Source organism: Rhincodon typus, chromosome 27, assembly GCF_021869965.1.
Source record: "Rhincodon typus isolate 14 chromosome 27, sRhiTyp1.1, whole genome shotgun sequence".
NCBI lineage: Eukaryota > Metazoa > Chordata > Chondrichthyes > Orectolobiformes > Rhincodontidae > Rhincodon > Rhincodon typus.
Window position 1 is genome coordinate 37,894,663 of NC_063358.1, and position 20,295 is coordinate 37,914,957.

General features: G+C 41.8%; 1 protein-coding gene across 3 annotated transcripts in view; it reads left to right on the forward strand.

The window, feature by feature from the left end:
- LOC109925518 (protein eva-1 homolog B-like) overlaps nucleotides 1-20,295 on the forward strand; it is a 66,868-nt gene that overhangs the window by 1,013 nt on the left and 45,560 nt on the right. The window contains exon 1 of one of the 3 annotated variants that reach the window (XM_048613131.1): nucleotides 2,645-2,692. The exons of the other annotated variants lie outside the window; for them this stretch is intronic. The gene's annotated coding sequence lies outside the window, so the exon portion shown is untranslated. Of the gene's footprint in view, nucleotides 1-2,644; nucleotides 2,693-20,295 lie in introns of those variants that run through there. 3 annotated transcript variants of the gene reach the window in all.

Here is a 20,295-nt window from a genome sequence, read left to right on the forward strand (position 1 = left end):
GGCAACTGACACTGGATTTAAAGGGGCAGGAGCTCTGGGCAACTGACTCTGGATTTATAAGTAAACTGCTTTAAGAGTATGACCATGTAATCTATAGAGACATGGGGCAAATTTTCAATCTTTGTAAATGAGTAAGTTTCGAGTTAGTTAAAATCTTGCACTATAAAATTTATATTGAACTGGAACAGCTCCAGAGACCTCTTCACTATCTAAACATTCTATTTGTCCATGTGAGCAGTAAGTACTGCTGTGGATGGACACTGAATTTTGGGAAGGGATAAGGGGAAAATGGGTAACATCAGCACAAAGGATATTTTGTGCATTTGATGTAACTGTTTAACTTTATTGAGTGTCGTATGTAGTGAAATTAATCGCTTAAATGTTGCAAAAGCCTTTTGTAAGAACTTCTTGCTTCCCAGCAACTGCCTATTTTCATGAGGACAACTGATGTTAAACAGCACAGTGGTGAAAAACAGCTGTGAGGCTCGGTTTCGCAGACTAATGGAATCAATTCAACAGAAAATCAGTTATGGTGCAAATATTGACATGTATCCTACCCATTCAGTACAATGCAGAGACAGAAATAAGACGTACAGATTGTGTCTGGGGTAAATTTGCCTCCCTAACCCAGAAGAGAGAGAGGTGACCTGACAGACGATTCAGCTTGTTTGCAAGAAACAATTCTTCTTTTACTCACTGGTCTTTCTAATCGTGCTAATTGGGAGACTGATCCCCAAGGTCAGATTCTCCCCCTGTTCGATGCACCAACTTTCTTCCCCCAATGGACAATGATCCCTGAACTGGTCTTGGGATCTGCTGTACAGTACAGTGCAGACATTACCCTCACTTACTGTACTGAGACTGGAAACCCTAACCCACAGCTATATTTCCAGTTCTGAGTGTCTGTTATTTTTGTTCCTGAAATATTTCAGCACTGATACTCCAGAATATTAGGATCATGGATTATGCATTTGTCATTTGCAAAAAAGAAAAGACGTATAATGCATATAAATTAAAGGTAATAACTATTGTAGTAGAGTTGACTCTTTGAGATGAATTTGTGGCAGATCTGTTACTGATATCCTCACTCGGGTCATTTTCATGAGTTCTAAATATTTAAATTTTTACCGTTTTAATTCTTTAACTCCGGGAACCAGGAGACTGGGCTCCCAGACCTGAGCAAGATTCAGACATCTGAATGATTGCCACTGCTGCAAATATTCCCAAACAATGAACTTAAGATGTCTTACAGGCTGCTCCTTTGAGATTGTAGACTGCTAATTCATCGCACACATCCTTCCAGTCTCACTTCTGCCAAGAAATACAGTTTGACTCGCTGCCTTGAATCTTCTTGAGGTTTAAGTGACCCAAAGGGATTTTCAGATTTCATTCTAGAGAGGCCCAAAATAGAAACCTATTTGAGGTGTCAGTCATGAATCAGTGACAGCTATCTCAGTTTGAAGTCAAAGTTTTGTGGATTCCACTGACTCTGGAGACTTGACCGTATAATTCAGGTTGGGACTTCAGTGCAATGCTGAGAGAGTGCTACACTGTTGGAGGTGCTGACTTTCAGATGAGGTGTTAAACCAAGATCAGGTTTGCTGTTGTAGGTGGCTGTGAAAGCTCCCAGGACACTATGGTAAGAAGAAGAAGAGAGATGAATTTGTGAACCTCTGTCAGATTGCCCCTCAGTCTCTTGTGCCCTAGAAGGGGGGTCCCAGCCTGTCACGACTTTCCTTGTAGCTTCAGCCTTTCATTCTTGGTAACATCCTTGTGATTATTGGTCGGCATGAACAAGTTGGGCCAAAGGGCCTGTTTCTGTGCTGTAATACTGTATGACTCTATTATTGTCCTGATGTCCAGTCCTTGAGAACATCACTCAAAACAGAATAATACCTGATCGTTGTCTCACTGCTGTTTGCCACGTACAAATTAGTTGCCATACTCCTATATTGCAACAGGGATCAAAATTCAAAAATATCTCTTTTGGACCGTTGTGGGGTTGTAAAAGGTACCATGTTTTCTTTTAACCTTCTGCTTATTGTAAATCAATGGTGCTCAGATACTGAGATAGTAGGAACTGCAGATGTTGGAGAATCCGAGACAACAAGGTGCAGAGCTGGATGAACACACCAGGCCAAGCAGCATCAGAGGAGCAGAAAGGCTGATGTTTCAGGCCTAGACCCTTCATCAGAAAAGGGTGATGAAGGATCTAGGCCCGAAACGTCAGCCTTTCTGCTCCTATGATACTGCTTGGCCTGCTGTGTTCATCCAGCTGTGCACCTTGTTGTCTCGCTGCTCAGATACTGTCCTGTTGTAAGCCACCAATATGCAGCCTGCAATCACAGTCTGTTGTTTGTGTTGGCAGAAAGCACCATCCTCTCATTTTGCTGATGTTCCTTTCAATCCCAGTAGCTTCAATAACTGACTGCCCAAACCCTATGGCACCAAAATAATGTGTAATACAGTAAATTTGTCAAATATTCATTCACAAGTTCTGTAAGCACACAAGTGTGAGCTCTGAATGACGTTAACATTACTTGGTCCAATGTGTGCCAGGGAGACTCAACAAAATGGACATGGCATTATAGGAAGAGATCAAAAAAGGACTTCAAAACCCTTTATGATGGAAAGGAGGAGGATCATATGATAAGCTGAATATATTTCTCGATAGAATGCTCACAGAAAACAGGTAAAAGACAGCAGAAATGTTATTGCACATACAGGTATTTCTCCTGAACACGATAGCTGTGTTCTTGTGTGGCCTCGCGCTGTAGAAAATCGCATTGTAGGGAAATTGCTATACCTGTACAGCAGAAAGTTTGTGTTATCCAAACAGCACCCACAATTGATCAATTGCATTACAGCCAATTAGTGTTAACAAAACACGCATTATAGCAGAAATACCTGTATTTAAAAAAAATCGAAAATAGAACAGTTATTGAGATCTGATGGACAGCTAAGGTTATCCTATGTTTAAGAAGGGAGATAGGGAGAAATGTAGGAAACTCAAGACCAATGAGATTAAAGTCAGTGGTAGGAGAAATGTTAATTTAATTGAAAGACTTTTTTATTATTGAGAATTGGGGAATCAGAAGTACAACAAAGTGTAGGCAACAAAGATTTCAAAAGGGAAGGTCTTGCTTAATCAACCTTCTGAAATTCTCTGGAGGATTAATAGAGCAGACAAAAGTAACTGAGCGGTTGTAATGTATGTGGACTTTCAAATGGTCTTTGATAAAGAACTGCATTGTGGATAGCGGGTGTCCGTATAGAAGTTTATAAAATCATGGAGGGGCATAGATAGGGTAAATAGTCAAAGTCTTTTTCCCAGGGTAGGGGAGTCCAAAACTAGATGGCATAGATGAGAGGGGAAAGATTTAAAAGGGACCTAAGGGGCAACTTTTTCATGCAGAGGGTGGTGCATGTATGGAATGAGCTGCCAGAGGAAGTGGTGGAGGCAGGTACGATTACAACATTTAAAAGGTATCTGGATGGGTATATGAATAGGAAGGGTTTAGAGGGATATGGGCCAAATGCTGGCAAATGGGATTAGATTAATTTAGGAAATCTGATTTGGCATGGCCAAGTTAGATCGAAGAGTTTGTTTCCATGCTGTACGTCTCTATGTGATGGAACATCAGAGCTTGTATCTGATCTGTTGGTTGTGGAATTTCTTTATTATTTATTTTATTCATTCATCTGATGTAGGCATCACTGGACGTGCTGTTTCCATGCTGTGTAACTCTATGACTCCATGATTGAGGTCAGAATGTATGGTGTCAAAGGACAAGTAGCAGAATGAATAACAAACTAACTACAAAACAGAAAATGGAGGATGGGTTGAATGTAGTTATTCTCCCAAGTGAACATTGGGAAATGGTATTTCCCATTAGTTGAACATGTGACCACTTTTGTTCACCATTTACATAAATCATCTCGAACTCTGGAGTGAGTATGATACAATCAAGTCCTTGTGGCATTGCATGTCCGCCCTTCACAAATTTGCTTATCTGCACAAATCTTTTACACCTTTTCATCCACTGCAAATTTAGTCTTCTGTTGTCCATAGTTTTAAAGAAAACAAATAAAAAGGAAACTTGTATTCTGAAGTAGAAAGTGTGCACTAAGATGCACCTTTTAGTGCATCTGTGCAGTCTGCCATGTTCGTATGTTGCCAGAGACAGAAACGGTGGGATTTTGCTGTGTTGGGAAAAATTCTGGATGAAACTAAATTGGAGACATGGTTATTCTGAGTGACTGTGACAAAATACAAGGTGACATTAATGGAGAATGTATGTGTAAATAGTGAAGGAGTTTGAATATGAATAGGTCTATAGTAGATCATTTTGATTGAAGGAATAATTAGATCACCCATTCCTTTGAAAGTACGTGTCTAAGTGGAGTACAGTTGTAAGGACATTCAGCGATACAGATTCAGAAATTAAAATTAGTGATACAGCCACCAAATGAAATGGGAACAAAACCGTGTGTTCGTTTCTAGATGGCTAGAATGCAAAAGCCACGAGATGAAATTAATCTAATTTAGACCACGCTTGAAAACAGTTCTGGACTCCATATAATACGATGTGTACAGAAGTCCTGGAGAAAGTGTACTATATCTTTACCAGGATAATAGCAACTGAAATGGCGCAGCTATCAAGCAAGAAAGAACAGTACTGAATTCTTTTCTGTAGAAAAGAGAAGGTTGAAGGGGTGACCTGATAGAGGTTGTTGAGATTTTGAAAGGATTTGATAAAGTAGATGTGGAGAAGATATTTCCACATGCTGCAGAGGTGAAAGTAAGACCCATAAAAAGAAGTTAATCACTCATAAATCCAAAATGACTTTCAGGGAAACCTTTGCTCGGAAAGTTTGAGGCGAATAGCATAGATGCATATAAAGAGAATCTACATAAATGTGTGAAGACAAATAGAGAGTTAAATAAACTAGGACAGATGGAAGCTCATGTGGAACTTCAAAACTGCAGGGATCAAGTTTGGCTGCTTTTGTTACTGTAGACTTTGTAATTCCTAACAAGCCAGTTTGGCACCAAGCTTAGTCACTACCTCCCCTCAGCCAGAGATTTGGAAAATGGAAGATTTAACTGTATTGCAGAGGGCACTGAGTGCCTGTCTCCACTTTGTACAATCTCAGACTGTATTCCCATAACTGCATGTTATGACCCTTGAGGGGCATGTGATTGTTAGATAAGCAGCACAGCAATGGGGGGAGTATCTATTAGAAGTACCAGCAGCAAATTCCGTCTGTGCAGTAAATGCTTTCTCCAATTCCGTGTCAATTGTCACTCCTGTAAGTAAATCCTTTGTCCCTTGTATTTCAGTGTTGAATTGCACTGCTCAGCATCCATTTCTACGATAGCCCTGAGAACCCAACAATGTGTATTCTTTACATAAAAATTGGATAGAATGCACTTCATGTATGACCTTATTTGTGCTTTTAGTCAGTGGACTATCAACTTTCATGTGATGAGGCTAAAATAAAATTTTAAGCAGTTTTATCTGATGTAGAAAGTGGGCTTATGATCGCAATTGTTATTGATTGTGTTCAGTTTAATTGCTATGTAAATCACCTCGCTTAACTTTAAACAAAATAACTTCCAATATAATGTATTGAATCCTGCCTTCTGAACCTGGATGAGTTGTCATTTGAAATCTTAACTTTTAGTGTTCTATTTTATCTCTAAATTCCCAACTATTCCTGAGGAGGGGGCCAGTGACAGGCACTTCCTGTGGGACTAGAGGCCTAGTAGGTATGAAATGTCTGTCATCCATTGGATTTATCCAGTGTGGATAAATGTGAGGTTATCCACTTTTTGTTAGCAAAAACAGGAAGGCAGATTATTATCTGAACGGTGATAGATTAGGAAAGGGGGAGGTGTAAAGAGGCCTGGGTGTCCTTGTACACGTTACTGAAAGTAAGCAAGGCCCAGCAGGTGACTAAGAAGGCAAATGGTATATCAGCCTTCATTCTGAGAGGATTTGAGTACAGGACCAAGGATGTCTGTCTGCAATTTTACAGGTCCTTTGTGACACCACACCTACCGGGAAGGCAATGACCAAGTGGTATTATCACTGGACTGTTTAATCCAAGATCCAAATAACATTCTGGAGACCTGGGTTCGAATCCCGCCACAGCAGATGGTGGAATTTGAATTCAATAAAATATCTGGAATTAAAAGTCTAATGATAACTGTGAATCCATTGCCGATTGTCGGAAAAACCCATCTGGTTCATTAATGCTCTTTAGGGAAGGAAACTGCCATCCTTACCTGGTCTGGCCTACATGTGACTCCAGACCCTTAGCAATGTGGTTGACTCTTAATTGCCCTCTAGGCAATAAATGCTGCCTGGTCAGTGATGCCCTCATCTCGTGAATGCATTTAAAAAATAAAGTGTGTGGTGTGCAGTTTTCGTTGTCTTATTTGAGGAAGGCTTTTCTGGCTATGAAGAAAGTTCAAAAGGACTGACTCATGGGATGGAAAGACTGCTGTATGAAGAGAGACTGGATCAGTTAGGACCAGATTCACTGGAATTTACAAGAATGAGTGGGGTGATCTCATAAAAATCTACAGAATTCTTATGGGACTAGACAGGATAGATGCTGGATGTTCCTGATGACTGTGGAGTCCAGAATCAGGGATCACAGGCTAAGGATATGGGGTAGGCGATTTAGGACTGAGGTAAGGAGAAATTTCTTCACCTAGGGAGTGGTGAGCTGTAGAATTTGCTACCTTGAAAGTGGTTGAGGCCAAAATATTGAATGTTTTCAAAGAAGGAGTTAGATTTAGTTCTTGGGACTAAAGGGATCAAAAGGTATGGGGAGAAGGTGAGCTGGGGGACTGAGTTGGATGATCAGCCATGATCATACTGAATGGCAGAGCAGACTTGAAGGGCTGAATGGTCTCTTGCTCCTATCTTGTTTGTTTCTATGTTCTTAATTATTAAGATATGCTGTGAAATGCTTCTGGGTTTCTGTCTTGGTGAAACTATCCTGCTGGTTTGGTCATTAGTATTTTACCCAAGATAGGTATGTGTTGTAAGGTGAATCCTCATCGCAACTCACTTTGTATACAAGACCTACTGGTAGGATAGCTGGCACCATTCTCTTTCCCAAGGTGACTCTACAGGGTCTGTTTGGTCTGTTGTATTCAAGGAACACCACCTCAAAGTCTAATGAGAAGATGCTTTTGTCTTAAACAAGATATAACCTACTGGATGGTAGCAATCAGGTACAGGTTACATTACTATGATAGACTTGTTACTGAGACTGTGCTTCTATGAGGAAGGTGTCTATATTGGGCCTTCCTCCTTCAAAATCTGAAGCTGTTTCTCCCTGAGTCCATAGGATATCATCATATTGGCAATTCTTAATGTGCTCCACAACATTAACCCTTTGATACGCTTGCACAATATAACGCAGCTATTTCACTTTAAAGCCACAACTTTGGGGAAATAAAAGTTATATTTCAATGTTTGCTGGACATTATATAGTGCTCATAGCTGACCACACTGCTCCACATGAAGCTGGTGTTAATCAGAATCTTCAGTGTCTGACAGCAAATGTGGAGTTAATGTTTGAATTGTATCACTGAGATCTGCATGTTCAACAATTATGGCCAAATTTATAACAAACTTGTTTGTTTATAACATTCAGAGCTCACACTTGTGCGCTTATGGTGTTTATAAAGAGCATCCATTTGTGGTTTCATTTTAACATTATGAATTGCAGACAGGTCATTCACTGCACCCCAGAGAGAATCATCTTTTTATTCCCTTTTGGACAAAGTGACCTTCACAATGAGTTGCAGGATGGTACCACTATGTAGCCAGGCAACAACTGCACAGTGTTGACATTTTCCATAGAGATGCATCCATTTTACATAATCTAGTGCTGTTTGATGAAATAGCCTCGGGGTCCAGGGGGAGATTTGCTGAACTGGAGCTTACTCAGATGTTGGAATGGATAAAGGATGTTTCTTGGGCACTGATGCCAGTTTAATCTTTCTAAGGTCAACATATAAACACAGTCAGAAACAGCAACTGAAAACCTTCGCTATATCTCACTTGTCTTTTTTTTGTTTCTTTAATTAAATTTGACATCTTTCAGCTAGAACACAAAACATCATCATTTTTCTAGTGGACTGTCAACATTGAGTAATAGCAGTCTGGTAGTACAGTCTGTACCGGTTTCAGAATGAAGCTTTCTTCCCAATAATTGGGCTGAGGCACAACTTTACATGAATATCCATCACTGCACCAGTGCGGCAGTTCCATTTTGTGTACTATGAAGTGTAGAAAGTTTCCTGGATAACAACCCTTTCACATTGAACAAGACACATCTTTGTATAAACCACTTTAACATAGAAATGTAGAAAAAGGTGCAAGAGTAGGCCATTTGGCCCTTCGACTCTGCACCATCATTCAATATGATCATGGCTAATCTTGTGATTTCAGTATCCCACTCCTGCTTTCTCTGCAAATGCCTTAATCCCTTTTGCCATGAGAGCCATGTTCAGCTCCCTCTTGAATATATCTCTCAAACTGGCCCCCGCAGCTTTCTGTGGTAGAGAATTCCACAATTTCACCACTCTGAGTGAAGAAATTCTTCCTCATCTCAGTCCTGAATGGCCTAACCCTTATTCTTAGACTGTGACCCCCTAGTTCTGGACTTCCTCAACATTGGGAACATGCTTCCCACATCTAGCATGTCCAGTCCCATCAGGATTTTACATGTTTCTATGAAATCCTTACCTGCCCACCATTCTTCTAAATTCCAGTGAGTACAAGCCCGGTCGAACCAGTCTTTCTTCATATGTCAGTCCTGCCATCCCGGGAATCAGCCTGGTGCGCCTTTGCTCGACTCCCCCAATAACAAAATGTCCTTTCTCAGACTAGGAGACCAAAACTGAACACAATACTCAAGGTGTTGGCTCATCCTGTATAAATGCACAAGACATCCTTACTCTGATACTCAAATCCTCTCACTAGGAAGACCACCGTGCCATTAGCTTTCCTCACCGCTTGCTGCACCTGCACGCTAACCTTCAGCCATGACACCCCGGTCTCATTGCACCTCACCTTTTCCTAAACTGCCACCGTTCAGATAGTAATCTGATGAATTATAACTACAATAATAATTAAGATGAATGCAAAATCACTATTAGCCATGTCTAAGTGATGCACTCTCTCACCAAGGCCAGAAAACTATGGGTTCCTCAGTTAAATTCCAAAGACTTGAATACACATCTCTTTGCTGACACTCAGTGCAGTACTGAGGGAGTGCTGCACTGTTACAAGTGCCATAATTCAGACTAGACATTAAATCAATTCTCTGTCTTCCCCCTCCAGTGGATGTAAAGGACTCCACTGGCACAATTTGAAGGAGAACAGGGATGTCTTTTCTGGTATTCTGGCCAAAATCTGTCTCTTGGTCAACAGTCGACCCGATCATTTACCTGCAGTGTTTAGGATTGAAGGTAATTGAATAGCTGGAAAGCAGCCACATTTGGGATTGAAGCTACTATGTAGTACTCATATCATTTTGAAGGGGTTTTTCTCTACATCTGATCTTTTTGGATGATTTTGACTTAAAATGAGAAGTATTTCATTCATCATCATTAGACCAATACGAGGGATAATGAGCAGATTCTTTTGATTCATTAAGGTGTGATCATCTGGAATGCACAGTCTGAAAATGTGGTGGAAGCTGATTCAATAACAACATACAAAACAGAATTGCTTTTGTTCCATGGGGACAGCAAACCCTAGTGGATAGCTCTTTTTTAAAGAGTTGGAATAGATATGATGGGCTAAATGGCCTAATTTCTCTGCTGCGCGACCCATTCAATACTTTCTACATGATTTGGTTTTTTGTTTTGAGGCCAAAGGCTTGGAATGATTTCTTAAACAGTTTGACTTTGGGAATGGGGAAAGGTCTTAATGAACTAGCTTCAAAGAGCTTTCTTGTCTCGAGTGTCTCTCTCTTGTTGCTTTGTGACCCCTCCATCAGGGACCAATAACATTTGCACTCTGGTCTCTGCTGCAGAGACCACTGGGGCTGGTGAAGAAAGTGAGAGGCATTCATTTGACACCATTCTGCCTCTCTTTATCGATAAACAATTCGATGAAATTAAAATGCTTGGCTTTTTCTGGTTTTAGGGAAAAAATTGTAACACTGAAGGTTCAGTTAGGATTAAAATATCCTGGATGGAATAAAGAATGATTGAGAAGGTTAACGGAATTATTCTTGTATAGAAAGCTAGAGCACAAGGGAACAGCGGAGTTGACCATATTGGTACAGGCCCTTTTTCAAAGCCACCTTCAGGTCCATTCAACTCTCTATTTCTTTCTCTCCAAAAGCTGCCAGACTGGCTGAGGCTTTATAACATTTACTGTTGTTGTTTCTGGTGTCTGCAGTTTCCCCTTTTGTGGTTAAGTGGAATATGTAGGTGTTGCAGCATTAGATTAACATTGGACAATATTCCTGGAAGTGCAGTGGCCTGTGATTTTGCCAGGGTCATTTATTTTAATCCAGCATTCAGTCATATTGCAGGTTCTGCCACTAGACATGGAGGTATCCACAGTGACAGCACAAAGCCTTTCTTACTGTCCGTGCAAACAAGACACCAGCTACGTCAAACCTGTACGGTGTTTTCAGCATGTACTTTCTTGTGGGTGAGCTCCTGTTTGGAGCACGACATTGGAAGATTCTTCTCCCTAGAATAACGCAGTCTACTAACAGGCCTTGTAAGATCAACGATCAGTGTAATGTCAAAGATGTTGATGTGAAGTCAACATCCAGTTGCGGTGACTTCCAGATGAAGCTTGGAGTTGGTGCCAAGAGCTGGGGAGTTGATTTTGCAGCCCAGTCAGAACATGCCCCTTCCAGACATTTCCTCAGCATTGCAGCACCATGAGATCACACACATGATGCTGTGACATTCTGTTACAGAACAGCAGACTCGCACGTGGTGCTATTCCCAATGACTCCCTCTCCATTCTGGAGGAGAGCACAATGACTTCAGAGGAAACACAGTCTGACAATTTGTGTGTCTTAAATGATGGAAGCATTTCCTCCCCAAGCCTGTGCTGTCCTGCGGCACTTGGAACATCACATACACAGAAATTGCAGCATGAAACTGATCCTGAATCCCCACTATCTCTCTTGCTGTTTACCCTTGGATTCCTATCCCATCAGTTCCTACTTATTTTGTCATCCTCCTCATCGCTAATTTATTCATGAGTATTGAAGTGAAAAGAATTATCTGTAAATAGCAGACTGTACAGCCTCATTTCCCAAATGACTTTGCAGACAATGTATCATAGTTGCCACCACTTGGGAAAAATGGCCAATATCCACATGGCGAGCCCAAGGCTACACAAACAGTAGTGAGCTAAATTGGCCAGTCTTGTGTCTTACCTATTGTTTGAGAGATAAATGTTGTCCAGGACGGTCGAGAACCCCACTGCTCTTCTTTAGTAAGTGCTAGGGATCCATTACATCCACCGGAGAGAATTGAGGTGCAGCTTTGAATGGACGTTGACCATATGACCCCCTGACTCTGACAAGAATGCTAACAGTTCCTTCCTCTGTCTTTAGCCCTGGAAGTGAATCCTTTAACTCTAAGCAAAGAGGTTCCCTTACAGTCTGCTGCCCATCTCTTCAATTTATTCTTTCCTCTCTGATCCCTCATTTGTCCATCTACAACTGGAATCCTTCTGTACGTTTTCATAATTTTAAACCTCTGTATTGAATTACTCTATAATTTCTAATGAGAAGATAATTTTTTTCCTGTTTGCATTTGTTCCTAGGCAGAATCCCAATAATTCTACCTCAGCGTTCCCCCTATCACAAAAAGAGCCCCAATATCCTTCGGTAGGAGAGATTGGAGTACAGTGTGTGTCTGTTTGTAGGCTTTTATTATAACCCTTATCTTTCATTAAAAGTCACAGTGAAGAGTAAATAGTTGTAACATGTTGATGAGTGGGTATGGTTCAGTCTGGCTTGGGGAATGTATCCTGTTTAGAAACAAAATTCTTTGGGAAGGATTTGACTGATGTTAACATCCTCCCATGGCTATGTTGGGATGGTGGAAGAACCATTTGGTGTCATGATGGGAGATAGAATGTTTAGTACTCCTTTTCAATGGTGCAGTGGTGAAGAGCTGGAAAGACATTTTGACAGCACTGTGGTTTAAATGAAACAGTAAGAGTTCAGATGATTAGTCACTGAATATTATAGCACCAAAGAGCAAGTGGGTTTCTGGTCACTCTGCTAAATGTTGAGGATGACTGGGTGATGTATCGACTAAGTCTCTTCTGAAAGGATCTGCTACTCCAGATACAGCATGGTGAAGATTAGTGGATACTTCATCGCTCCATTGCTTTTTTTTTCTGTTTCCGCGTGCCTGGTCAGGGGTCATTTTTTGTGCACCCACCTCATCCCAAGGCAATAATGGACCAAAGCAGAGACATTTTAAGCCAGTGGTCCCCAGTCCCCTGTGATGGGTGGTCTGATGAGGAACTGACTTCTTTCCTAGCTTCTCTCTGGCACACAGATGCAATGTTTCCAATCGCTTAGATGTTTGAAGAAGCACCAAAGGCTGAACAAATGAAAGCTGGAGGTGGGAGGAATGGGTCAGACAGGCTCCTTTTCCATGATTTATAAGGGGCTCGGTTTCTGTGCAAAGCGCCCGTACTAATGAGGGTCCCTTCTACTCACACCACCAAGCCAGAACTGAACATAATCCTGACGCCTCCAATCCAGACTGTACAGCTTTACATTAAGTTCATTGGGCAGAGCATTGAGTATTAGGAGTTGGGATGTCTTGTTGCAACTGTACAAGACGGTGGTAAGGTCACATTTGGAGTACTGCATGCTGTTCTTGTCACCCTACTGTAGAAAGATATTATTAAACTGGAAAGATCAGGAAAGATTTACTAGAATGCTACCTGGCCTTGGACTGGAAGGTTTGAGTTTTTACGATAGGCTGGGACTTTTTTTCCCTGGAGTGTAGGAGACTGAGGTGTGACCTTATAGAGGTCTATAAAATCGTGAGAAGCATAGATAAGGTAGATAGCCAACAGATTTTCCTCATAGTAGGGGAGTCTAAAACTAACAGGCATAGGTTTAAGGTGAGAGGGGAGAGATATGAGGGGGTCCAGAGGGGCATTTTTTTCAGAGTGTGGTGAGTATCTGGAATGGGCTGACAGAGCTAGTAGTAGAAGTGAGTATAATTTTGTCATTGAAGAAACCTTTGGACCAGTACCTGGATGGGGTAGGTATTGAGGGATATGGACCAAAGGCAGGCAACTATGACTAGATTAATTGTGAAAACTGGGCGGCATGGACCAGTTGGGCCAAAGGGCCTGTTTCCATGCCGTAAACCTTTATGACTCTATAAGAGCAGAGTCATTGCCCTGGACACCCCAGCTCTCGGCCGACTAGTGATTATGTGGCAAAAGCACAAATACCACCGACTGGACAACAAACCCTGTGCTTCCTGCTTCAAGTGGTACTGGACTATATTTACCAAGTGAAATACATAATTTGAAGAGTGTTGGCAATTTTAAGAGGAACGTTTTCTTTTAATCTGATCGTGAAATGCCGGTGTTGCTTATCCATCCCTAAACGTCTAGGAGAAGCTGGGGATGAGCTGTGTTCTTGAACTGCTGCAGTCCTTAGGCTGTAGGGACACCCACAGTGTTGTGTAGTGCCAGGATTTTGACCCAGTGACAATGAAGGAACAGTGATATACTTCCAATTCAGGATGGTATGAGATTAGATATTACTCGTCCATCCAGGCAAGTGGGGAGTATTCTATCACACTCCTGACTTGTGCCTTGTAGATGGTGGACAGGCTTTAGGGAGTCAGGAGGTGAGTTACTCACCACAGTATTCCTAGCTTCTGACCTGCTCTTGTAGCCGGTGTGTTTATGTGACAAATCCAGTTCAGTTTCTGGTCAACAGTAAGCCCCAAGATGTTGATGGCAATGGTAGTAATAATAATAATTTATGTCAAGTCCAGTTATTACTTTGTAAATGCTGCTAGATAGTGCTGTTGATGACTCCTTCCATCACTGTACTGATAACCGAGTGCAGACTGGGGCAGTAATTGGTTGTGTTGGATTTATCTGGCTTTTTGTGCACAGGATATAATGAGACAATTTTTCACATTGTCTGAGCAGCATAAACATGCAACTTCAGCACTATTGCCAGAATGTTGTCAACACCCACAGCCTTTTCAGTATCCAGTATCTTCTGCCATTGTTTAATATTATGTGGAGTGAATTGAATTGGCTGAACACTGGTATCTGTGATGCTGGGGACTGCTGGAGGAGGCTGGATTGGATCATTCATGGGCCAATTCATGTTGACGATTGATGTAATTGCCTCAGATTTGTGTTTTGTGCACTGATTTTCCAGGCTTCCCCCATCACCAAGGATGTCGATATCTGGGGGGGGCCTTGCCTCTTGTTTGTTGTTTAACTATCCACCACCATTTGTGCCTCCCTACTATAGGAAAGATGTTGTTAAATTTGAAAGGATTCAGAAAGGATTTACAAAGATGTTGCTGGATTTGGAGGGTTTGAGCTATAGGGAGAGGTTGAATAGGCTGGGGCTATTTTCCCCGGAGTGTCAGAGGCTGAGGGGTGACCTTATAGAAGTTTATAAAATCATGAGTGCATGGATATGGTGAATAGCCAAGGTCTTTTCCCCAGAGCAGGGGAATTTAAAACTGGAAGGTGTAGGTTTAAGGTGAGAGGGGTAAGATTAAAAGGGGTCTAAGGGGCAACTTTTTCATGCAGAGGGTGGTGTGTGTATAGAATGAGCTGCCAGAGGAGGTGGTGGAGGCTGGTACAATTACAGCATTTAAAAGGCATCTGGATGGGTAAATGAATTGGAAGGGTTTAGAGGGATAGGGGTCAAATGCTGGCAAATAGGACTGGATTAATTTAGGGTATCTGGTCGGCATTGATGAGTTGGACTGAAGGGTTTGTTTCTGTGATGGAACATCAGAGCATGTATCTGATCTGTTGGTTGTAGAATTTCTTTATTATTTATTTTATTCATTCATAGGATGTAGGCATCACTGGCTAAGGCCAGCATTTATTGTTGCTAGCCCTAACTACTTAGAGGTTGAGAGTTAGAGCCCGTTGCTGTGGGTCTGGAGTCGCAGGTAGTCAGACCAGGTAAGGATGGCAAATTTCCTTCCCTAAAGGACGTTAGTGAATAACATGGATCTTTAGACAATTGATGATGGATATGTAGTCACCATTAGGCTAGCCTTTTCTAATTACAATTTCATTGAATTCAAACTTTACTATCTGCAATATTGGGATTCAAACCCATGTCTCCAGAACATTAGCCTAGAGCTCTGAATTACTAACACAGTGACATTACCACTGGACCACTGCTACCCCAAACTTAGCTCCATCTATCACTTGCTGCTTATGCTGTGTGGCATTCAAGCAATCCTGTGTTCTGGCTTCACCAGGTTGCCCCTTTACTTTAAGGAAGGTGCTGCTCCTGGCATGTCATCCTGCACTCTTCATTGAGCCAGGGTTGATTTCCTGGCCCCACGGTAATGTCAGAGTGAGGGATATAGCAAGCCGCAGAGCTACACATTGTGTTTGACTACTATTCTGCTGATGGTCCACAGCACCTCATTGATGCCCAGTCTTGAGTTGCTAGATCTGCTCAAACTCTATCCCATTTAGTCTGATTATAATGCAGGACAAGTAGTCGCCAAAAATGGGAGGTCTGGTACTTTTTATAGTGTCCTTTCAGGTTCGACAATACAAAGATGGGCTTTCAAAAAAAAAATTCTGGGGTGAGCGCACGAGCAATTTGTGATGTGTAATGTAGTAAGTTCAGCATACTTAGCATCTAGTGCTATCTGAGGTGCTTTCAGCTAAGCCAATATAACAACAGCCCCTTTCCCCTTTCTGGTTGACCTGAAAGATACCAAGACAGTATTTAGCTTAGCTCATGGTATCAATTAATCCTTTTGACAGCTGCCTTCTTGTACACCACTCTACACCAATAATTTTATCATGTGTCTACCAGGATTGAAGAAAACAAACTTGCTGTGTTCTGAGGAAGGGTCACTGGACCCGAAATGTTAACTCTGATTTCTCTCCACAGATGCTGCCAGACCTGCTGAGCTTTTCCAGCAACTTCTATTTTAGTTCTTGCTGGAACCTGTTTTTTTTTCTCCATTTACAAACCCCTACCACTGCTCCAAGTTCTATAGACTCCTTTGTTCTTGTGCCCATTGGTTGTATTGAATGGACTTCCCCAGTTACATTCTACCCATTGTGCTCCGATCTGGTCTGTGATGACGACAATCTAATAATTTGCACAGGAACTGTGCACAGGATTTCCCAGTGAGGCAACAAGTTGTTATATTGAGACAATTTACTTCGCTTTAAAAAGAATACAAAGGCTTTGGACAATATTCAATCATTTGGAAGTCAGATGACCTGCTCCTTAGCGGGTCTGCTGACCTCAACTGGTTTTGCCTTTGATGTGTATAACTTGACCATGTTTTGTATTAATAATTCAGGCATTGTTTATTCTCGTCCATGTGTCTCAGTCAGCAACACCCATTCAGGACCCTCCCACCTCCACCCCCACCCCCAGCTTTTTCCTGTCATGAGACACTGTCAAACCAAAACCTATTCCTCAGAAGGTTCTGGGTCAAAGATCAAAGAAGTGTGAGTAAGATTTTTTCAGAACACTTTCAGACTGTAAAACTTTGTTACAGTCAGCGTGTCATTGGTCTCAGCCAAGTTCTCAGTTTAGTGCATTAGTCGCTCACCTCTCTTTGGACTGTTTTCAGACAAGCTGTTGCTCATGGCACCAACTCAGAAGTAAAACCGCTTTAGCACTGCACTGATCAAAAAAAAGGAACGTGCACTCATATAGCACGTTTTAGGAACCTGAAAACTTCCTGGAGAGCTTTACAACTGCAGAGCGGTTACACAAACAAATATGGTCACCCTTCATGCACAGAGGAGACTAGCATCCTTTCCTGGTCATTATTCACCCCGTCATTCCCACCCACCCCCAAATTATTCACATGTCCCACAGCATTATGTCCTTCCATTGTTTCTATAATGTCTTAGAAACTAGGAGTAAGAGTAGGCCATTCAGCCCTTCAAGCTTGCGCTGCCATTCAATACGATGGTGGCTACTCCTCTATCTCCATGCCAAATTCCTGCTTTCTCCCCATACCCCTTGATGCCTTTAAAATCGAAAATTTTATCTCTTTCTTTCTTTTTTGAATATATTCAGTGACTGCTTCCACAGACTTCTATGGTAGGGAATTCCACCAGTTCGTGGTCCTTTTAAGTGAAGAAATTTTTCATCATCTCAGTCCTAAATGGTCCACCCATATCCTGAGCCTTCCCCTCTGGTTGTAAACTCCCCACCCAGGGGAAAATACTCTCCTGTAGGTCCAGACACAGAGCATACATGATTTATGTGCCACCTGGTGGTGATATTCATCATAAATGCAGCCTTCTACTGGGTAAAGTGGAGTTCCTTGTGTCCTATAAAGATGATAATGACTGAAGCAATAGAGCACTGGCAATTTAAAGTCTTCTTACATTTTTTGACATTCGATGTTTTGATTTATTGTTTGGGATAAATTCTTTCCTCGCTCAGCCATCTCTTCTTAAGCCCCCCCTTTCCCCAAACTGTGCAGCAAGAAGGTGGTTGAGGAAATGCTTGGATGTCTGGGTGAACTGGATACTAGACAAGCTTGTAATGGGCTCAAATAGCCTTTCCCCATTCTTACACAATGCAAACTACTGCCAATGCTGGAGATCTGAAATAAAAAGAGCATTAAATGCTGGAAATATGAAAGAAGTCAAGCAATATCAGGGGCAAGAGGCAGCATCTCGGTGCAGCAAAGCGGAGCTGGGTGGATTGACATGGACAGGGAAAGATTGGACTGGCACTGCCGACCAAGCAGGAAAGCTAGCAAGTGATCCGTGCTGCCTCAACCAGGGCAAGTCCTCCAAAGCCCACACCATTCAGGCAATGGCAAAGCCACCAGTGGGCATTCCCTTGGCATCAAGATGCTGGAGCCAAAAATCTAGGCCACTTAGAAGATGTTCCATTGGCTGGTGAGACCAAACAACCCCCCTCCCCCACCTTAGGGACAGAAGTTCAATTTGTGGGACTGTCTTTAAGTGAAAGTGGCCAGGAAGACCTTTTATTACAGCCAATTACAATGGCGTTTGGTCTCACCAGCTACTGGGAATGGGACCTGTGTCTGATGGAAGGACAGTTGCAAAAGCATTAACATTCTGTTCTAGCCAATCGTGGCACTCGATGAATTGGAAGTCAGTTAAACATATAGCTGCTAATTTCTAGCTGGTACCAATAAAACGTATTTGAAAACCTTGGATTGTTGTAAACATCCAGCTGATTCATGACTATCCTTTAGGGAAGGTAACCCGTATAACTGATTCAGTGTATATATGTGACTCCAGTCCAACACACACATGGTTAACTCTTAACTGCCCTTTGAAATGGCCTGCCCAGCCACGCTGTTGCATCAAACCTAGTGAGTTCAAGAAGACTTGCCACCATTACCTCGGCATGAGAAACACTGGTTTTGCCACATCCACCATCGCGTATTTTTTCAGAAAGAATTTTTTTTTTATTTCCAATGTCTAACCTATTTTTCCTTTCCAATGAGGGGAACCTTGGATTGTCCCCAGTGTTTGTTACACCACCATCACCATGTAACTACCATTGTCACCACAACTAGAGACACAAGACAATTTACCCCCCAATCTCTTTCAAAATGGTGTGAAGAATTGGATGCAGCCTTTGATGAAGATAGCAGGAGCTCATCTCTTTAATTGAATAGGATTTTGTCCCTTTAAAAATAATCAATTGGCTTTCCTTTTTGTTATTGGTGCTGAGAGGCCGAGTAATTTTGAGCCTTTACGGTCTGGAGTTTGGAAGAATGGCCAGTGATTTCCTTCAAAGACATAGAATCTGAAGAGGTTCAATAGGATAGACACCAACATTATTTCTACTGCCTGGAAAATCTAGAACATGGTGTGAGTGGACAGTCTCTGGGCAAGTGAGTTATTGTTTTGAACTTAGATAAGCAGAAATTTCTTCATTCAGAAACTTCAGAGCGTTATGGACAGGCCATCGTTGAGGATATTCAAGATAGAGATGGCTAGATATTTGTTCCCTTAAGTGAACAGCCAGGGGTTTTGGCAAGTAAGGGAAGGGTGGCATTCTCATTTCTTTCCCAGTCACAGGCATTAGAAATGGTTGATAGACAAAGCTGACTGGGAGCCCTGTCTAATTTTACTCTCCCCACGCTTTCCAAACTCTGCCTGAGAGAACAGAAGCTCATTCTATCAACTCTACCACTAACCAGCCGAACATGGATCAATGATTGATTTGGGGACCCTTTTGGTTTGTGTCGTTCAATGCCACACCTACTCCTAAATCTTGGTGCGAGGTTAATGGTTTTTCTTTGCACAGCTGCACAATCTACCTGTTGAAACATATCTTCACAGGATCTTTCCACATGCACTATTTATGAGTCTAGACAATAATTGTAGAGTCTGCTCCATGATGCAAGTCTATTATCTGTGGTTGGAGGAAAAAAAAACTCCTGCACAAGTTGGAGCTTGAATTTTGAAAACATTCCCCATGTTAACAACTTGAAAAATAGTTCACAGCAAGTCACAAACGCTTTTCCCAGTGTCAGTCCAATCTTTCCCTTTCCATGTCAATAACTGGTCATTGGTTTTCCAACCTGCTCCACCATTTAAGATGATGATGACTAATTTTCTACCTCACGTGCACCTTTTGTATTATACCCTTTAATTTCTTTTAGCAACCCAAAAGCTATCGGCTTGGGCCTTGAACCACTAAATGCCAAAGATTTATTGTGCTTAGAGTGAAGAAACTCCTCACATCTCTGTAGCAAATGGCTGACCCCTTTGTTCTGAGCTCGTGTTGTAGACAACCCAAAAGAAGAAGCAGTATCTTTTTTGTTTAACAAAAAAGAGATTTTGTCATTTTTACTTTAAATTTTTCAAGCAAGTTTACAAAATTACAAGAGTTGGCCCAAAGCGACATTGTAAAGATTGTTTCAGAGATAGTAGGAACTGCAGATGCTGGAGAATCTGAGATAACAAGGTGTAGAGCTGGATGAACACAGCAGGCCAAGCAGCATCAGAGGAGCAGGAAGGCTGACATTTCGGGCCTAGACCCTTCTTCAGAAAT